At 37.6% G+C, this 15,584-nt stretch overlaps 1 non-coding gene across 1 annotated transcript; it reads right to left on the bottom strand.

Moving 5' to 3' along the window:
- Window positions 1-14,672: 14,672 nt before the first annotated feature.
- On the bottom strand, window positions 14,673-14,779 carry LOC121101481. Its single transcript, XR_005833473.1, has one exon. It is a non-coding gene; the product is annotated as a U6 spliceosomal RNA (small nuclear RNA).
- Window positions 14,780-15,584: the final 805 nt, after the last annotated feature.

Here is a 15,584-nt window from a genome sequence, read left to right as displayed (position 1 = left end):
CATTCTCCTACTGGTGGATACTTTGTATCCAAATTTGGCTATGCTTTAATAAGCAGCTTTGCATAGATCTCCAATTATGCCCATGGAAAAATTTCTCTTTACATGTGTCCTAGATCAGAGGCACGTCACGATTTAAGGCACGGTGCCCTAATGTGATAAGTACACCTCATTTTAAGAAGTGTTTCATGGTTATTCTGTTTCCTGCACTGAATCATTTGCAAGCATCACATCTCTGAAAGTGCACAATGAAACAAATGTTTTGGATTACAGTTCCTTGGTTTAATGGTGTCTTGAACCATCTTCTCTAGATATGAAAAAAGAAAGTATATAAAATCTTCTGTCATCTGGCCTCTGGAATTCATTTTCAAAAATGCAGATGTGACCATCAAATGCTTCAGTTTAATGCTTCTCAATTCAATTGATAACAAATGACTGCCAAATACAAACAGAATTCTTACCAAGCTCTGAAGAACCCTCAATGATCTCATACCCAATTTTCCCCTTTAATCTCTTGATCGGTGCCCCTGACCTAGCTTTGTCTATACCAAATCTCTTACAGAGATTCCCGATCTGTACCTTCTAGTCTAATACATTCACACTTTGGTAACGTTGTTTCCCCTATCATCCCGGAGAAGGCAATCCTTTCACGCTTGGCAAACATGGTCAATACCTGTTTGCTGAAACTCTCTGTGACTACTTGCTCTTTTACTCTGCATTCTGTCTGGTCCCTAATTTAATACCAATTGGTTTCAGGATCAGAACAGAAAAAAGAAAAAAAAAAGATGAAAAAAGTTTACTATATTCCCATCGGTGATTTTCCTAATATGTGAAGGACTCAAAGCAGGCATTATAAGCACACACAGACAGAGAACAGTTGCATGAGGAAATCTTGCACTATTTCTCCTACCTCCTAGGCCACTCCATGAACAGGCTAGGCTCCGTTGCAAGAGACAAAGCTGAAGTGGCAAGGGACTGGCAGGGAGCTATGCCTTCTTGCCTTAACCATCACTTGCATTACCCTTGCCAGGAAGCCCCATCAGGCCGATGTGCCAAGCCACATTCCTCCTGGGGCAGCTGCAACTTCAGGGGCTCACAATAAATAATCCTAAAAAGCAGGTGCTGTGAATTTAGTGTATCATAATTCACTATGTTTCAGAGAGTAGTGTTGCAAGAAGATAAAACCAGTGTTTTAAAACCCAGCTGTCTCTCTTCAACTTTGAGGGAAGTGTTTGGGTTGAATTGGGTCTTCCCCAAATTCCTATACTGTAGCCCTAACCCATAGCACCTCAAAATATGGCTGTATTTGGAAATAAGACCTTTAAAGAGGTGACTGAGTGAAAATGACACCGTTAGGGTGGGCTCTAATGCAATTTGATTGATGTCTTTATACAAGGAAATTGGATCCATAAGAGACAAAGCAGGGCTGTAGGAGCACAAAGAGAAGATCACGTGAGGACACAGGGAGAAAGTGGCTGCCTGCTCGCTGAGGAGAGAGGCCTCAGAGGACACCGAGGCTGCACAGACCTTCATCTTAGATTTCGAGCCTCCAGAACAGTGAGAAAACCCATTTCTGTTGTTGAAGCACCGAGTCGTGGTATTTGTTATGGCAGCCCTAGAAAACTAACCCAAGTGAGTTGGAATGCCATCTGCAACTTGGACAATGTAGTTCACACGTGCATTAGGAAGTCTGTTTTGGCAGATGGTGAACCTAGTGATTTGTCCTTGATCGGTCAATATAAAGTCTACCCCGGTGTTTCCTGTCACTTAGCACCCTTTTGAATCTAAGTTTTTCATGTATCTGTTCATGATCTGGGACCCCGGCTAACCCCCACTCTCCCCACATACAATCACTTCACTAGAATGCAAGCCGCCGGAGGGCAGAAATATGTATGTTGTACACACTGACCAATGACCAGTATCTAGAACACTGCCCAGCCCAGAGCAGCTGTTAAGAACTCTTTGTTGTCTGAAAGGAAGACCCATTTTAAGATTAGGTCACGTTCATATTTCTATACAGAGAAAAAGCAAGGTGGGACATAAATACATACTTTGTAGACAGTTTTTATTGAGTAAAGGCAATATTTCACAGGTCTTCTCCAGAAAGCCTAGTCATGGCAAAATTTCCATCCTTTCAAAGTCAGTGTTTCCTTCTTGTTAAAAAGTAATTTTGTGTTTTCTTTTAAATTTCACAAACCATTGTAAAATGCTTCAGGCATGGTTCTCAAAGTGTTATAAATACTGAGAAGTTTAGCTTTCATAAGAATCCTTAGTGGATTTTTTTTTTTAAGATTTTGTCCAGGAAAGATAGCGGTGCTTGCAAGAGCACCAGCAGGGGAAGTGGCAGGCAGAGAGAGAAGCAGACTCCCCGCTGACAGGGAGCCCCAGGACCCTAGGATCATGACCTGAGCCCAAGGCAGCTGCTTAACTGATTGAGCCACCCAGGCGACCCAAGAATCTTTCGTGGATTTTTAAAAGCAAATTGTGATCTCCTAAAAAGTGGGAGACGGTGGGAGAGACGGGCCTGCTTTAAGCTTCTGCCTGCTCAGTAGTAATTCCAGCATGGATTTGGAAATCAACAGAGCCCTTAAAACACAGATTAGCAGCAAACCACAGGAGAGGTAGGAGCCATCATTGCAGACCTGATCTGGTACATGGGGAATGTACAATTCAGAAATAATACATAATTTTTAAAAAATCATTCCATCAGTGGCGTTTTTAATGGCCATTTCCACTGGGTTCAACAATATGGTCATTTTATTTTTATTTTGTATTTGTTTTAATTTTTTTGGTCATTTTTTAAACACATCAGCTTATGGTATCGTGTCAAAAACTGTGAAGGATCTGAACATTTACCCAGCTTATAAACTAACAAATTAGTCTGTACCATTTTATAGATGCTGGCAGAAGACAGGAGATTCCTATGTCAGAGACAATAGACTTTATTACTCACGGCCCCGCAAGAAGCATGAGCTTCATGTTTGCATTGGCTCCCTTCCCCCTACAAGTCCATGGGGGCAAGGAAGGAGCCCAGGCAGATGCCGCACACACAGCGGGTTTGTGCCGCAGCTGAGGGACTGTGAGGTTAAGCAATCCCCAGTCTCCTAGAGGGAAATTCAGGCAAACGTGCCCAGCTTTCGATCTGGAGGGAGACATCTTTATTATCTTGGACACCAAACAAATCTGCCTTTTGTCCCAAAAGGAGATATTTCCTCTATCTTCCACGGCTGTCCCTATATATACTTGAAAAGATAGTGCAGAAAGAAAAGCTGCCATGAGAAGTGCAGAAATATATACAACCCGTGAAGCATTGTCTCCCAATTTCTCTTTATACATTCATGAGACACTGAGAGGCTGCTATCCTGCACCTGGAATCCCCATTCTCTTTTTTAAAAAATGTTCTCTGTGCTTTTTAAAAAATCATATTATTTGTACAGTTTCTCCTGAACCTCACTGTGAATGCCAGTTTGATTTGCTATGCGAAATGATTCATTCAACAAACATTTACTGAGCACGTTCTTCGTGCCAGACACTGTACTAGCAACTGGAGATGCAACAGTGAATAAGACAGACAAAATGCCTCCTCTCCTGAAAGGTCAAGTAATTAAATGATTTTAGAGATTGTTCAATACTATTAAGAAATACACAGAGCTATGTGATAGCTAATGATTTGGCAATTGGTAATGTCAGATGAGAGGTATCAGCAAAATGCCCTCTAAGGAGGTGATTTGGAAGCAGATACATGACAGATGAAAAGAGGCTGGCAGAGATTAGGGATGAAGAACATTCCAAGAAGAGAGAAGCGTTAGTACAAAGAACTTGGAATGAAAGAGGTAGGCTGCTTGCTGAATGGAAAGAAAGCACTTATGTAAAAATTGTAGGGAGGTACAAGTGATAGGAAATGAGATCAGAGGTAGACAGAGCCCCAAACATGTAGCCTTTCCTTGTAAGTCATAGTGAATATTTTCGTTTTTATTCTAAGTGTTATGGGTACAATTTGTCTAAGTAAAATCTAAAGGAACCAAGGTGGGCTGGTTTGGTCTAGGTAGGCTGGTAGCTGTGAAAATGGAGGAAAGTAGGTTACCTTGGAAGTTTCAAAACGAGAGCCAATGAAATGATTTTATGTCTCTCCTGGTTTGTATGCTCAGGTTTAATTTTATATTCAAGCTTATTCTATATTCAGTTTTAACTCTGATGCCTGTTAATGCCAAAATCTCTACAAACATAAATCAGATTTTTAGTTATTTCATGCAATGCAATTGGTCATAGCATCTCAAACATAAGGAAATAAATCAGGGGTATTGGAAGAGTCTTGCTAGGAAAAGAATATTGTTTGATAGAATAAAATAATTATCAAATAATAATTAACAGTCTAATATTAGTAAAGGATTGAACATGATTTAGCATTTCTTCTTAGTAGCATTTTTTGGGTTTCACAACAAAATGATTACTATACATGTTTAGGACAGAGCCAGAAGTCTTATTTAGACCACCGAAGCTGTAAAATTTTAAAATATTTCTTAAATCTTCTTGGACGTCAGGCTCTTAACTGAGGAAACAAATTTTGTCTTGTAAAATTGCTGTGATATGCTCAGGCTAAAATGTGAGAACAAGATTAACAAATGAGGAAACAAACTATAAAAATATACTCCTCCCAAACATGGAATTGATAAGGAAACCTTGGATTCTTATTAAAGATGACCTTAAAGTATTTAATTTATTCTGTAACAATTTGCTGTATTTTTCCTCCATCTTGAATTAAAAACACAGACATATATGTTCAGAGAAAAAGAAAGCTAAAGCATTTGAACTGAAAACAAATTGTTTCATTATCTAATTTGGTTCAGTCTCTAAAAGTATGACTTTTACCAGAAAAAAAGATGATTGCATGAACTTTAAGGATTAATCATTCTAATGAATCAATATGGTCCTAAGTGGCTGAAACATGCAAAATACAAGTTGTGAAGTCATCATTTGTTATGTCATCCAACAGATTTTATCTTGACACACTTTTAAATTGTTTAAGATTTAATTATAATTTCAAAAATGTAGTCATAATTTAGACTTATACTCTCCAAATTTTTTTAAATTTTGTGTATTCTTCTAATATATGGTATATGGGTCTAGATGTCGAATAAGCATTTATAAATGATGATTTTGAAAAGTTTTCAGTTGTTTAATACAGATACTTAAAAAGGCAAGAGTTAATTTGGTCAATTGAAGCCACCAGCTACTGTCAATGAAAAATGTATTTTTAATGTTTAAAAAAAGAAGAAAGTTTTTCATCACAATTTCAATTGTGTCTAATATTATTACCCATATAAACACGTAAAAGAAATCTATTCGCATACTTCACACTTTATCGATATTGCAGGGTTAAACCGATCTTGTACTCTTTGAGCATTAGAGAATAGACATTACATACATTTTGGTTTGCTTTTAAGAAAGTAAATGTTTCATGGAAAGAACTTCTAAATCTAAATATAATTTATAATTGAGTGCAAAAAGAGCTACAGTGGTGCCGTTTTTACATATGTTAAAGAAGCTGAGAAAGCTGATAAGCCAACTGTCCATGCCATACTGTACAGGTGCGATTCCTTTATTCTTGATGCATGGGGTTTACCCTCCATTTGGTTCTTTGTCTTATGGGCTTTTGCTTAACAGTATCTTCTGTACCATCTGTGCATTTGTTGGGTAGCTATTCTCTCTTCCAAGCCTTCTCTCTTTTACATTGTTTTAAGATGTTTGTTATATCCTCAAGGTTTTTCTTTAGCCTTCCCCCTGCAGAGCATTATCCAAAGTGGTGTATGACATGCAATTACTATTAGCCTCCATGTAAGCTTTGTCCCACAGGCTTACTTTGGATTAATCATCATATGTTGCTTGCAAATTGGCAGATTTTAATAGCTCGTTTTCTATGGTTCTGTCTCCCTATTTAGCATTAAGTATGACTCATGAGTGACATCACTGAACCTGCTTATAAAGACTTTGTTGCAATGTGTTCTGAGGAACACACTATGAACACTACACAAACTGCCCTGTTTCTGTCTTTAACTTTGTCCTTTTTATTGCCCTTCCTTCCCTGTTCTTTTTGTATCATAACCTTTCACCACCTACATGGTTTTTCATGTCAAAGACCACCTCTCTCTTTCACATTTTTCCACCACTGAATCATTGGTGTTTGTTTTGACCTCCAACGGCTTCTAACAAATTCCATTCTATCCCCTCTTTTATCTAAAATGAACCTTATTTTGCACCACATTCAACTGAATTGCATTTTCTTGGCTTAGTCTATAGAATTCCAACTTGCTAATTGTTTTATATATCTTTCTACAAAACAATGTTGGGGAACAGATGGCTACAACTGCCCAGGATCTGCAGCCAGAACCACTAGTCAACTACCAACAATCTTTGGCACCTACACTAATTTCTTGTTATTAGATCCCTGAGAACAGGTTGATAGAGTTAGGATAATTCCTCTCTTATAGTCTTGACTGTGTTTTCTAAAATAAAACATAGCCACAATGTCCATAGTAATGGTTACAATTTTAACGCCATTATGACCATTTCCACTGGGAGAGCTGTCAACATGAATCTTTGATAAGAACATGGAGATTTTTACCATTATTTTCCTAATCATAGATAATTACTGTAGCAAATAAATGTTCACAGGGAATTGCAACCCAGGTTACATCAGACTTCCTTTGGTTTTCTGTGATATGCTTCCAGCAGAATAAATTACTTTCCACAGTCATTGTGATGTAGCAAAATCTCTACAGATGTACCCCCTTTATATTATTGTTATCAGATTCTGTTTTTCAATTGTCTATATTGAGAGCCAAACAAAATAAATTCCCCTTATCAACAAACATTTATTGAGTGCCTGTCTTAAGAAATGTAATGGCACATTATCTGCTATCATTAAAAAATAAAAATGTCCACTGTTCTCCTAAAACTTTTCTTTAAGGATTAATTCCTTTATATTGATGCAAAATCTGTTATCTTGCATCCTACTTCATGTGGCATATTTAAACCCTAGCTGGGATATTCTTAAATTCAGTGTTCTTCAATTTGGGACATATTATCCATGTGGATTTTCTTCTAGAGTGAAAATGTGATTGTGATAAAATTTACCAGATATATTCAAACAATGTGGGGCTGCATGGTTGTTGTTGGTTTTTTTTTTTTTTTTTTTTTTTTTTTTTGAGAGAGAGAGAGAGAAAGAGAAAGCATGAGTTGGTAGGGGGAGGGCCAGAAGGGAGAAGGAGTGAGAGAATCTTAAGTAGGCTCCATGCTGGGCATGGGGGTGGGACTTATATCTCAGGCCCCTGAGATCATGATCTGAGCTGAAATCAAGAGTTGGATGCTTTATGTATTGAACCACCCAGGCACCCCCAGGGAGCATATTTACACTACATCTCACCAGAACAAAGCACACCTGATTAGCAAGTGATCACATTCTGAAGTCTCCATGAGTTTTCTTAAGTATTTCATTGCTGTGCCCTAACACCACTAACGCTTTAGTTGCTCACTGGTTTCTCCTTGGCATAACCTCCATCACAATATGCTCTCAGAAATTACTATATCTTAATCCTAAACCACCATCTCTTGAGCAATAACCATTTTGGCTCTGCTTGAAGAAATTATGTGCCTTACATGAAGGCTGGTGAGAACAAATAGGTTCTTCCTACCTCCATCATGAAGTTGGCATTATTCTCTCCATTACAGGTGGGTCTCTATTCTAGGAAGTAGATGTAATAGACTTTTTTTTTTTTTTTTTTTTGTCTAAATGGAATCCCTTTTTTCTTTTGTTAAAAGCACCCATCTTGCACATTTCATGGTTTGGTTTGGGAGAACTGCAAATTAGAGAACTCAGCACCATGGTCAGATCTGGACAATCAGATTATCCCATTCTCCAACAAAGAGTGATTAATCCAAGCAGTGTGCATGTGAATTCTTCTCGATGTTGACATGGAAACCGAGAGGAAAAAAACAAATTTTTCACCTTTGGTCACAATAAAATATGTTTGCCTAATATACATTCTTTGACACTTGAAGATTCAACCACAATAGGTAAAAACAGAGGCCATATATAAAACTGGCTTTGTGAAAAATAAGCATATGAGAGATGATGCATACTTTATCTCAGTGGCATTGAACTCAGTAGTAAAGTCAAGGTTCTTTGATCTGTGATCTCCCTACTATCTTTCCCAGTTTCAGGAATATCCCCCCTTTTAATTTTTCATTAAGGTATTTTGAGTTGCTGGTCTATAAAATTGCATGTAGAAATTATTAACACAGTAAATAAGGTGATCCTATTTTAAGGTAAATACTAACAATTATAATAGCTAATACATATTCCAAATTTACTGTATATCTGAGACTCTTCCAACTGTTTTATACATATTAGTAGCTTTAACCCTCTCAACAACTCTGTAAAGTATTTAAGGCACAGAGAAATTGAATAAATTGCCCAAGGCTTTGAGGTAAGATTCACAATCTATTTCCAGGTGGTCTGACTCCAAAACTAACTTTAAATGTGTTTATATACTGAAAAGGAGAGATGAGATTCATAGAAGCTCTGAAGGTATCACTTTTGGCATTATAAGACCTACAAGTTGTTGTGTACTTGCTTACTTGCTTACAGGTTGGGATTTTAATACTTTACTGGCATTGTTGAAGAATGACAAAAATTGTATATATTTAAGGTGTACAACTTTCACCATAACCCTGTGGTGTAGAGGTGATTAGCAAATGAGGGAACTAACTCTTGAATATTATGTAGCTTACTCAATTTACAACTAGTGAGAGAAGGGGATGGGATCTAAATAACCACCTAAATCCAAGAGTTGGGCTCTTCGCTCTGCTTGACTGAACAGAGACATGTAAATGTTAGGACCTGAGACTTACTTTGTGTTGGGGGTCTTTTTCAATAAATAACCCACATTGGGAGAGAAAAGTAAACTCTTTGTATAGAATGGCGCTTATAGCAGATCAGATTTAACTCTAAATTCCACTTGATCTTACAAGGTAGAAATAAATATAAGCTGCTAGGCAAATAAGTAGAGGAAGAAATGTTTGGGACAGGTTATAGAGAAGAGAGGACAATGGATGTGGGCAAAGGAATAAGCAAGCGGATATTTAAGACAGATTAGAACAGCTTGAGCAAGGCAGAGCAAAAAAGAGCAAGTAACGGAGTCATTCATGGTGGATGGGGGGGGGGACTGTGAAGACATCTGAAAACTTGTCTGGGGCCAGGCTGTTAGGTGCTGTTGGATTCAATAAATCAAGTGCAGTCGGCAGTGGAGAGTTACCATAGGCTTTTGTAAAAAGGAGCAGTGTGATTGGTTCATTTTCCAACTATTTATTGAACATCCAAAACGAGCAAAATATTGCTTGAGCGCTGTAGGAATCCATGAAATCAAGGTGTATCCCAATGTTATCATGAGGGTAGACAATAGTCACACAAACACACAAGATCACAAGACATGGTGAAATGGGTCCCACACAGATGTACAAAGTTGCAGAGCATTATGCAGAGTGCTCTTGACAGCCCCCAAACACATTCAGAGAGCAATGTAATTGGGGAGGGGGCTTCAGATGGATTTTAAAGGAAGTAAAAAAGTATGAGAGCAGAAACATATGAGATATAATCAGCTATAAGCTATCTCCTTTCGGCTTTTAATGTTGTTTTCATGAGTATCTCCACATTGGAGTATACGTCCCATCAAATCATCCTAATGAATACCTGCTGACAACTATGTGGAGTATATAAAGAATAGGTGGAAATTTGGAAGAATCACACAAATTACCAGTTATCATTCTGAGTTTAAAAAATGAAATTAAAATAACATGCATTGAATATTATTGTCTTGTCCATATGTCTGTACATTTTATAGTCTAATTTTCATTGGAACCGTGTAACATGCATAATAAGCGCATGGTAACTTCTCAATAAATATTTGTGGAGTGAATGGACTTGGCACATATTTTTTCTCTAAACAACGTGTTTGGAATCATTAATGCCCATGCCAACGTAAATGTTTACTATATTTAAATTTATTTCCCTTTATCTCATGCTGTACCCAGAATTGATTGCTTTTCAGCTTATAAGTGAAAGGTCACCACGTATAAGTAGAGGAAAATGAAATTGGTGACTTATAAACACATTTATTTAAATGGAATCAGGGCAGCAAAATCTAATTCCGTATATAGTATTGTGAATTATTCATGTTTTTTATAGAAGTGGGCCACATGCATTTGATGACATTTCGTAAATTCTAACATTTTTATTATGCTGAGTCCTATTGTGCTGCAGATTTACAACTTTACAGGTGTCCTAAAAAACAAATACTAAGACATTACCCCCTCAGTACACCTTGTTTTAATTATAATTTATTTACAAATAGCTTAATTAGTTGAAGCATTTTGAATTACTCAGAAAACCAAATAGCTGAACTATTTTTGGTTTTTGGCTTAGTAGGAACAAATAGTGGTTGTAAAGACTAAAATGCTAAGAGAAAATGGAACAGGGCTGACTTGTGATTGCTGATAATTGACCTTTTCTCCTAATATACAGAGGTGCTAGTTCCCATATGTACCTATTAATTTTAAATGAAAAGCAGAATGTGACCAAAGAAAAACAGAGTCATTGTAACTTAACTATTCAAAAGAAAACCTCTGTTTGCCTTGATCTAAATTGAATATTCATCCCTGTGATTCTGGGGCAATACATTTTTCTGGCGACTTTCACCTTCCTTCCTCAATTAGTGGTAATACTTGGACAAAGGGAAATTTAAGAGCAGAGTGAGATGCTTCCTAAAGGTAAAGGAGAAGTATTTGAACTCCAAATGTCCACACATCCAAGTATCCATGCAACAGTGACCAAAATATATCAGTTATGTTAGTTTAAAAACTGGAGCAATTTAATGTCAGCTAAGAAACTCGAAACTCAAGGTCTTCCCTTTTCAGTGAGGCTTTATCTATGTGTATAGGTTGAACCAGTGATCAATAAGTATATTGTGCAGTATATGTGCAGTCCATTCAATATGTAAGCATTCTTTTGTTCTTTTGTGTATAAAAACAGAGGCATTTTTATAAGAATGTAGTTTAGAAAAAGAGCACAAACCTGGAGATTTTGATTCAATCAAGTCAGGTTTTTCTATCACAGACCTAACTTCTCTCAACCTCAAATTTTTAATCCATAAAAAGAGAGCGTAATTGCCATACTCACAGGGTGGCTGTGAATTAATAGATGTGAAACCACTTTAAAAAATATTTTTGTAAGATATGCAAATCCAAGGTGTTAAGAGATTGTTGTATAAAAATGAAAGATTGGCCTACAATCCACAGAAATGATAAATTTTAATGTGAGTTTTATGTAAATGATCTTTAGATGCTTAGCAGGCAGAGGTATAATCTTTCTGACCCATTAATGCCTTTCTTCATGCCAGCCTAAAATAAATTTAATAAGGCTTATATAATTAAAAAATGTAACCTTGACTTTGTGTTACCTTTCTTTCTTGAACTTTAAGGTTATCATACTACATGCCTTTATAGGATAGAGCCAAGTGATGTTATTTTGAAATAACCAAGCTATCAGACGCATTTTCTAAGAAGTGGAAGTATTGGCAGCTCTCATTTCAATAGTTTAATCTACTTGTTAAAGAAGAAAATAGCCTTATGAATCTTGGGTTAATAGAAAAGGAAGCCATCTAAATTCAAGCAGAAAGTCTACTGAATAAAGCTTTATCTTATTAAAAAAACAAAAGGAAAAGAATGAGGATTGACCATAGTCTCCGTTAAGATTTAAAATAATTGTAGCTATAAAGAAAAGTAGTATTTTTATGGTATCATAATCTCTTTTTCAATGAATACTCAAACTGGTGAAGTGATCCAAAAGCAACTGAATAGGCTCACAGAATTCAAGTTGCTAATGAGTTTTCTTGCAGCTTTAGTTAATAATCTCAAAATGTCAATATTTACAAATAATTTTACAAAGGTGTAAAATATCTTTATGAAGTCCAAATTCTGTTGATGTTTCAAATGGCATTCTAACTAGACGATTTTGTAACAGTTATTTTTATGGCACTAATCTAAAGAACTCTGAACCTGGGTCAATTTGCTCAGTAGTTGTCATTTTATGGACACATCAACATGTTCCTTCAAGTAAGTGAATCCCTTACCAAGGATTCTCCCTCAAGGTTTACAGAAAGTTTATGTACTTTTTCAGATCACATATATGTTGAAAAGTTGGTCGACATTTTAGCCCCACTCCACAATAAACCCCATATGTACATCGCCATTTCAGTGTTCACAAACCCATAAAGTGAGTTTATGGGTGCTTTAAAGATGTGGGGGGCAAACCTTTCTGTGAAAAGCTAGATAGTACTCTTGGCTTTGTGGGCCATATGGTATTAGCTGCTCTACTCAACTCTGCTACTATAGCACGAAAGCAGCCATAGACAATAAGCAAACACATGAGCATGACTCCGTTTCAATAAAAATAGTTTTACAGAAGTAGGCAGTGTGCCATATTTGGCCACAGGCCATAGTTCACTAACTCCCGTGATGGGCAACCACTGACACTAGATGAACGACTCTTAGAATACAACACAGTTGTAACAGTTACGACTTCAACCATCTGGTATTTGGAAACCAGTGCTTCCAGAATTAGTATAGCTCCCTTTTCAGCTCCTCACACTATAGGATGTTCCTCAATATTTCATTCTCTATATCATTATTTTTACCTAAAACTGTGGTCATCCAGATCAGGGACTACAATCCTGCTATAGCTGAATGTGTCCCCTGAAATTCATGTTTAAGCTCTAACCCCCAGTATGATGATGTTTGTAGGTGGGATCTTTGGAAGGTCATGAGGGTGAGGTCCTTCAAGATGGGATTAGTGACCTTATACGAGGAGACAGCAGAGAGCTTGCTCTCACTCTCTCTCTTGTGGGAACGCAGTGAGAAGATGACCATCAGCAAGTCAGAAAGAGCCATCACCAGAACCCGTCAATCAGCACCCTGATCCCAGACTTCCCTCCTCCAGAACTGTGAGAAAATAAACTTCTGTTGTTTAAGCTACCCAGTCTGTGGTATTTTATTTGAAAGCCTAAGCAGCCTAAGACAATTCCCCAGTCTTTGTTGCTACAGAGCATGGCCCAGGATCTTGAGGACAAGGGTTACCACCTTTGGGATGGCAGAACGGTGATGTGGAAGAATGGTTTTCCTGATGATTTTGTAGAACAGAGACCAAGCCATTCCAGGACCAAAAAAAACCCAGTACAATTTATGTGAGAAAAATAAACCTCTATCTGTTCAATTACCAGATGACTTTCTAGTTACTTTGGGATTTTTCTTACATATAAGCAAACCTCCTTTTAACTAGTAAAGGGGATGGGGGTGAGTTCACTATACACTCTTGAGTTTATGGAGTTGTGGTTATTTGGTATAATCTCTCCAGGCCATTTCTTGAGTATTTGTTGTCAATATTCACTTGTGGGGCTCAACACTATGGATGCATTCACGGTTGTCATTCATCTCGGGATGGTGATGAAAAGCATAGCTCAGGGCCAATGTGATCAGCGTGCTCGATCATGTCTGACCACTTGGGTGACATTTGACAGATTTTGGTAGGGCTACATACCTCTTGTAATAAGCTTGTCAGAGAATATAACCAATACTGCCCTTGTCCTCTCTGCTACCCATTTTGTTCTTTCCTTTTTTTTTTTTTTTAAGATTTTATTTATTTATTGGACAGGGAGAGAGAGAGAGAGAGCGAGAGAGAGCATAAGCAGGGGAAGCAGCTGGCAGAGGAAGAAGCAGGCCCCCACTGAGCAAGGGAGCCTGACATGGGGCTCGATCACAGGACCCCGGGATCATGACCTCAGCTGAAGGTGGACACTTAACCAACTGAGCCACCCAGGTGCCGTTGTTCCTTCCTCTTTTGCAATCACTTCTACTCACCTTCTTGGCATGATGCATGGTCTCAGGCCAGCACCATATGGAGCAGTCTGGGGTCTCACTAGCTTTCATTAATATCTAGGAACTAGGAAGAAGGACCAGTTGAGCTATTCTACTACTTAGGAAGTACCTTCTCTACTTAAATCACTGCTCTCTTCTGTTTGTCTAGATCATTCCATGTCCCTCCCTGGTACCATGCCTTGCTTACTAAAGCTGAAACGCAAGAGCTGTACTTGAGCTATTTTAGAAAAAAGATGACTTTGAAGTTGAAAGATTGTTGCCATTTCTCTTGGATCTACTATTCCCTTAGATGGGCCAGAGTGGTACAATATCATGGAGTCCCTGGTAGCAACAACTAAAATAAAAACAAACAAAACAAAACAAAACAAAATTAAAAAAAAAAAAACCAGAAGACCTAGATTTAATGTCAAACTATCCAAAAAATTCTCATGTCCACTCTTTTATGTTAGTGGTTGTCTTTTAAGTCCCAGTGAAATTAAGATCCTCTTCCATTTTGGTTATTGTCAGTTGTTAACTGGGCTGTTTTTGGTTAGAAAAATGTCCATGGGTTAAGAATATTTTCATATACTTGCTCCTTTAAAGCCCATCAATCTTTTAATTACTTCCTCTGCCTAAAGATAAAATAAGAGGTGAAATTCCAATTGTAAGAGCGCACTCTTAATATCAATGGTGGTGAAATGAATTTTTTTAAAAGTATGGAATACGTCACCAATTTGCATGTCATCCTTATGAAGGGGCCATGCTGATCTTCTCTGTATCACTCCAATTTTAGCATATGTGCTGTTGAAGTGAGCATGAAATGGGTTTCTTAATCAGCAGCAATAGGAGCAGGGATCTCAAATGCCAAGAATAGATAATGAGTAGCCTAGCAACTCATACTTAAGGGATTCTTCATGACAATACACTACTCGTTTTTAGTCCTACTGAACTATCCAGGAACAGATACAAATTTATAATTTCCATATAAGATGGTCTATCAGAGGCTCTGGTTCTTATTTGGCTAGAATACTTGTGTCTTATACATCTCCCATCCGTCTAGAATTTACTTCCATATAGTCTACAGTTCCTTACCATCAGTACAATTGCAGGTACAGTCTAAGCAAGGGCTGGGAAAGACCAAAGAGAATTACCCTGAATAGTCATGAGAATGTTCTTTAACCAAAAATCGTTAACTTCAAACATGTACCCTTAAAAGCCCATTCCTCATTTATCATGGTAGGTTCACAGAAGCAGTCAGCCTTCAGATAGTAAGGGGTAGCCAGGAGCCAAAACTCTAAACCACAGTTCAACCTTCCATTGTCATTTCCTAAAAATATACAGGCCATCAGATACCAAGAATTCTTATAGGCAATTTCAGTTTTCATTCTTACCATTGTCTCCACTTACTCTTGTATTAAATCACATCAACGTGACAAACCCTTGAGGTATGCCCAATGAACTAGGTTAGGCTCAAACGGTTGATCTGGGCTTAGGACTAACAAGGAATCATTGGATCCAATTGAAGTTATTTCCCCTTAGTTTTACTCACCACGAAATAAGCAATATAATACGCACTTGGTCAAGGCAACCCTCCCTATACTTCTCAGGTTCCTCCCCATGGT

The sequence above is a fragment of the Ursus maritimus genome, unplaced genomic scaffold (genome assembly GCF_017311325.1).
Source record: "Ursus maritimus isolate PB19 unplaced genomic scaffold, ASM1731132v1 scaffold_10, whole genome shotgun sequence".
Classification (NCBI taxonomy): Eukaryota; Metazoa; Chordata; class Mammalia; order Carnivora; family Ursidae; genus Ursus; species Ursus maritimus.
Note: the sequence above shows the minus strand (reverse complement) of the source record. Positions and strands in the feature narration are given on the sequence as shown.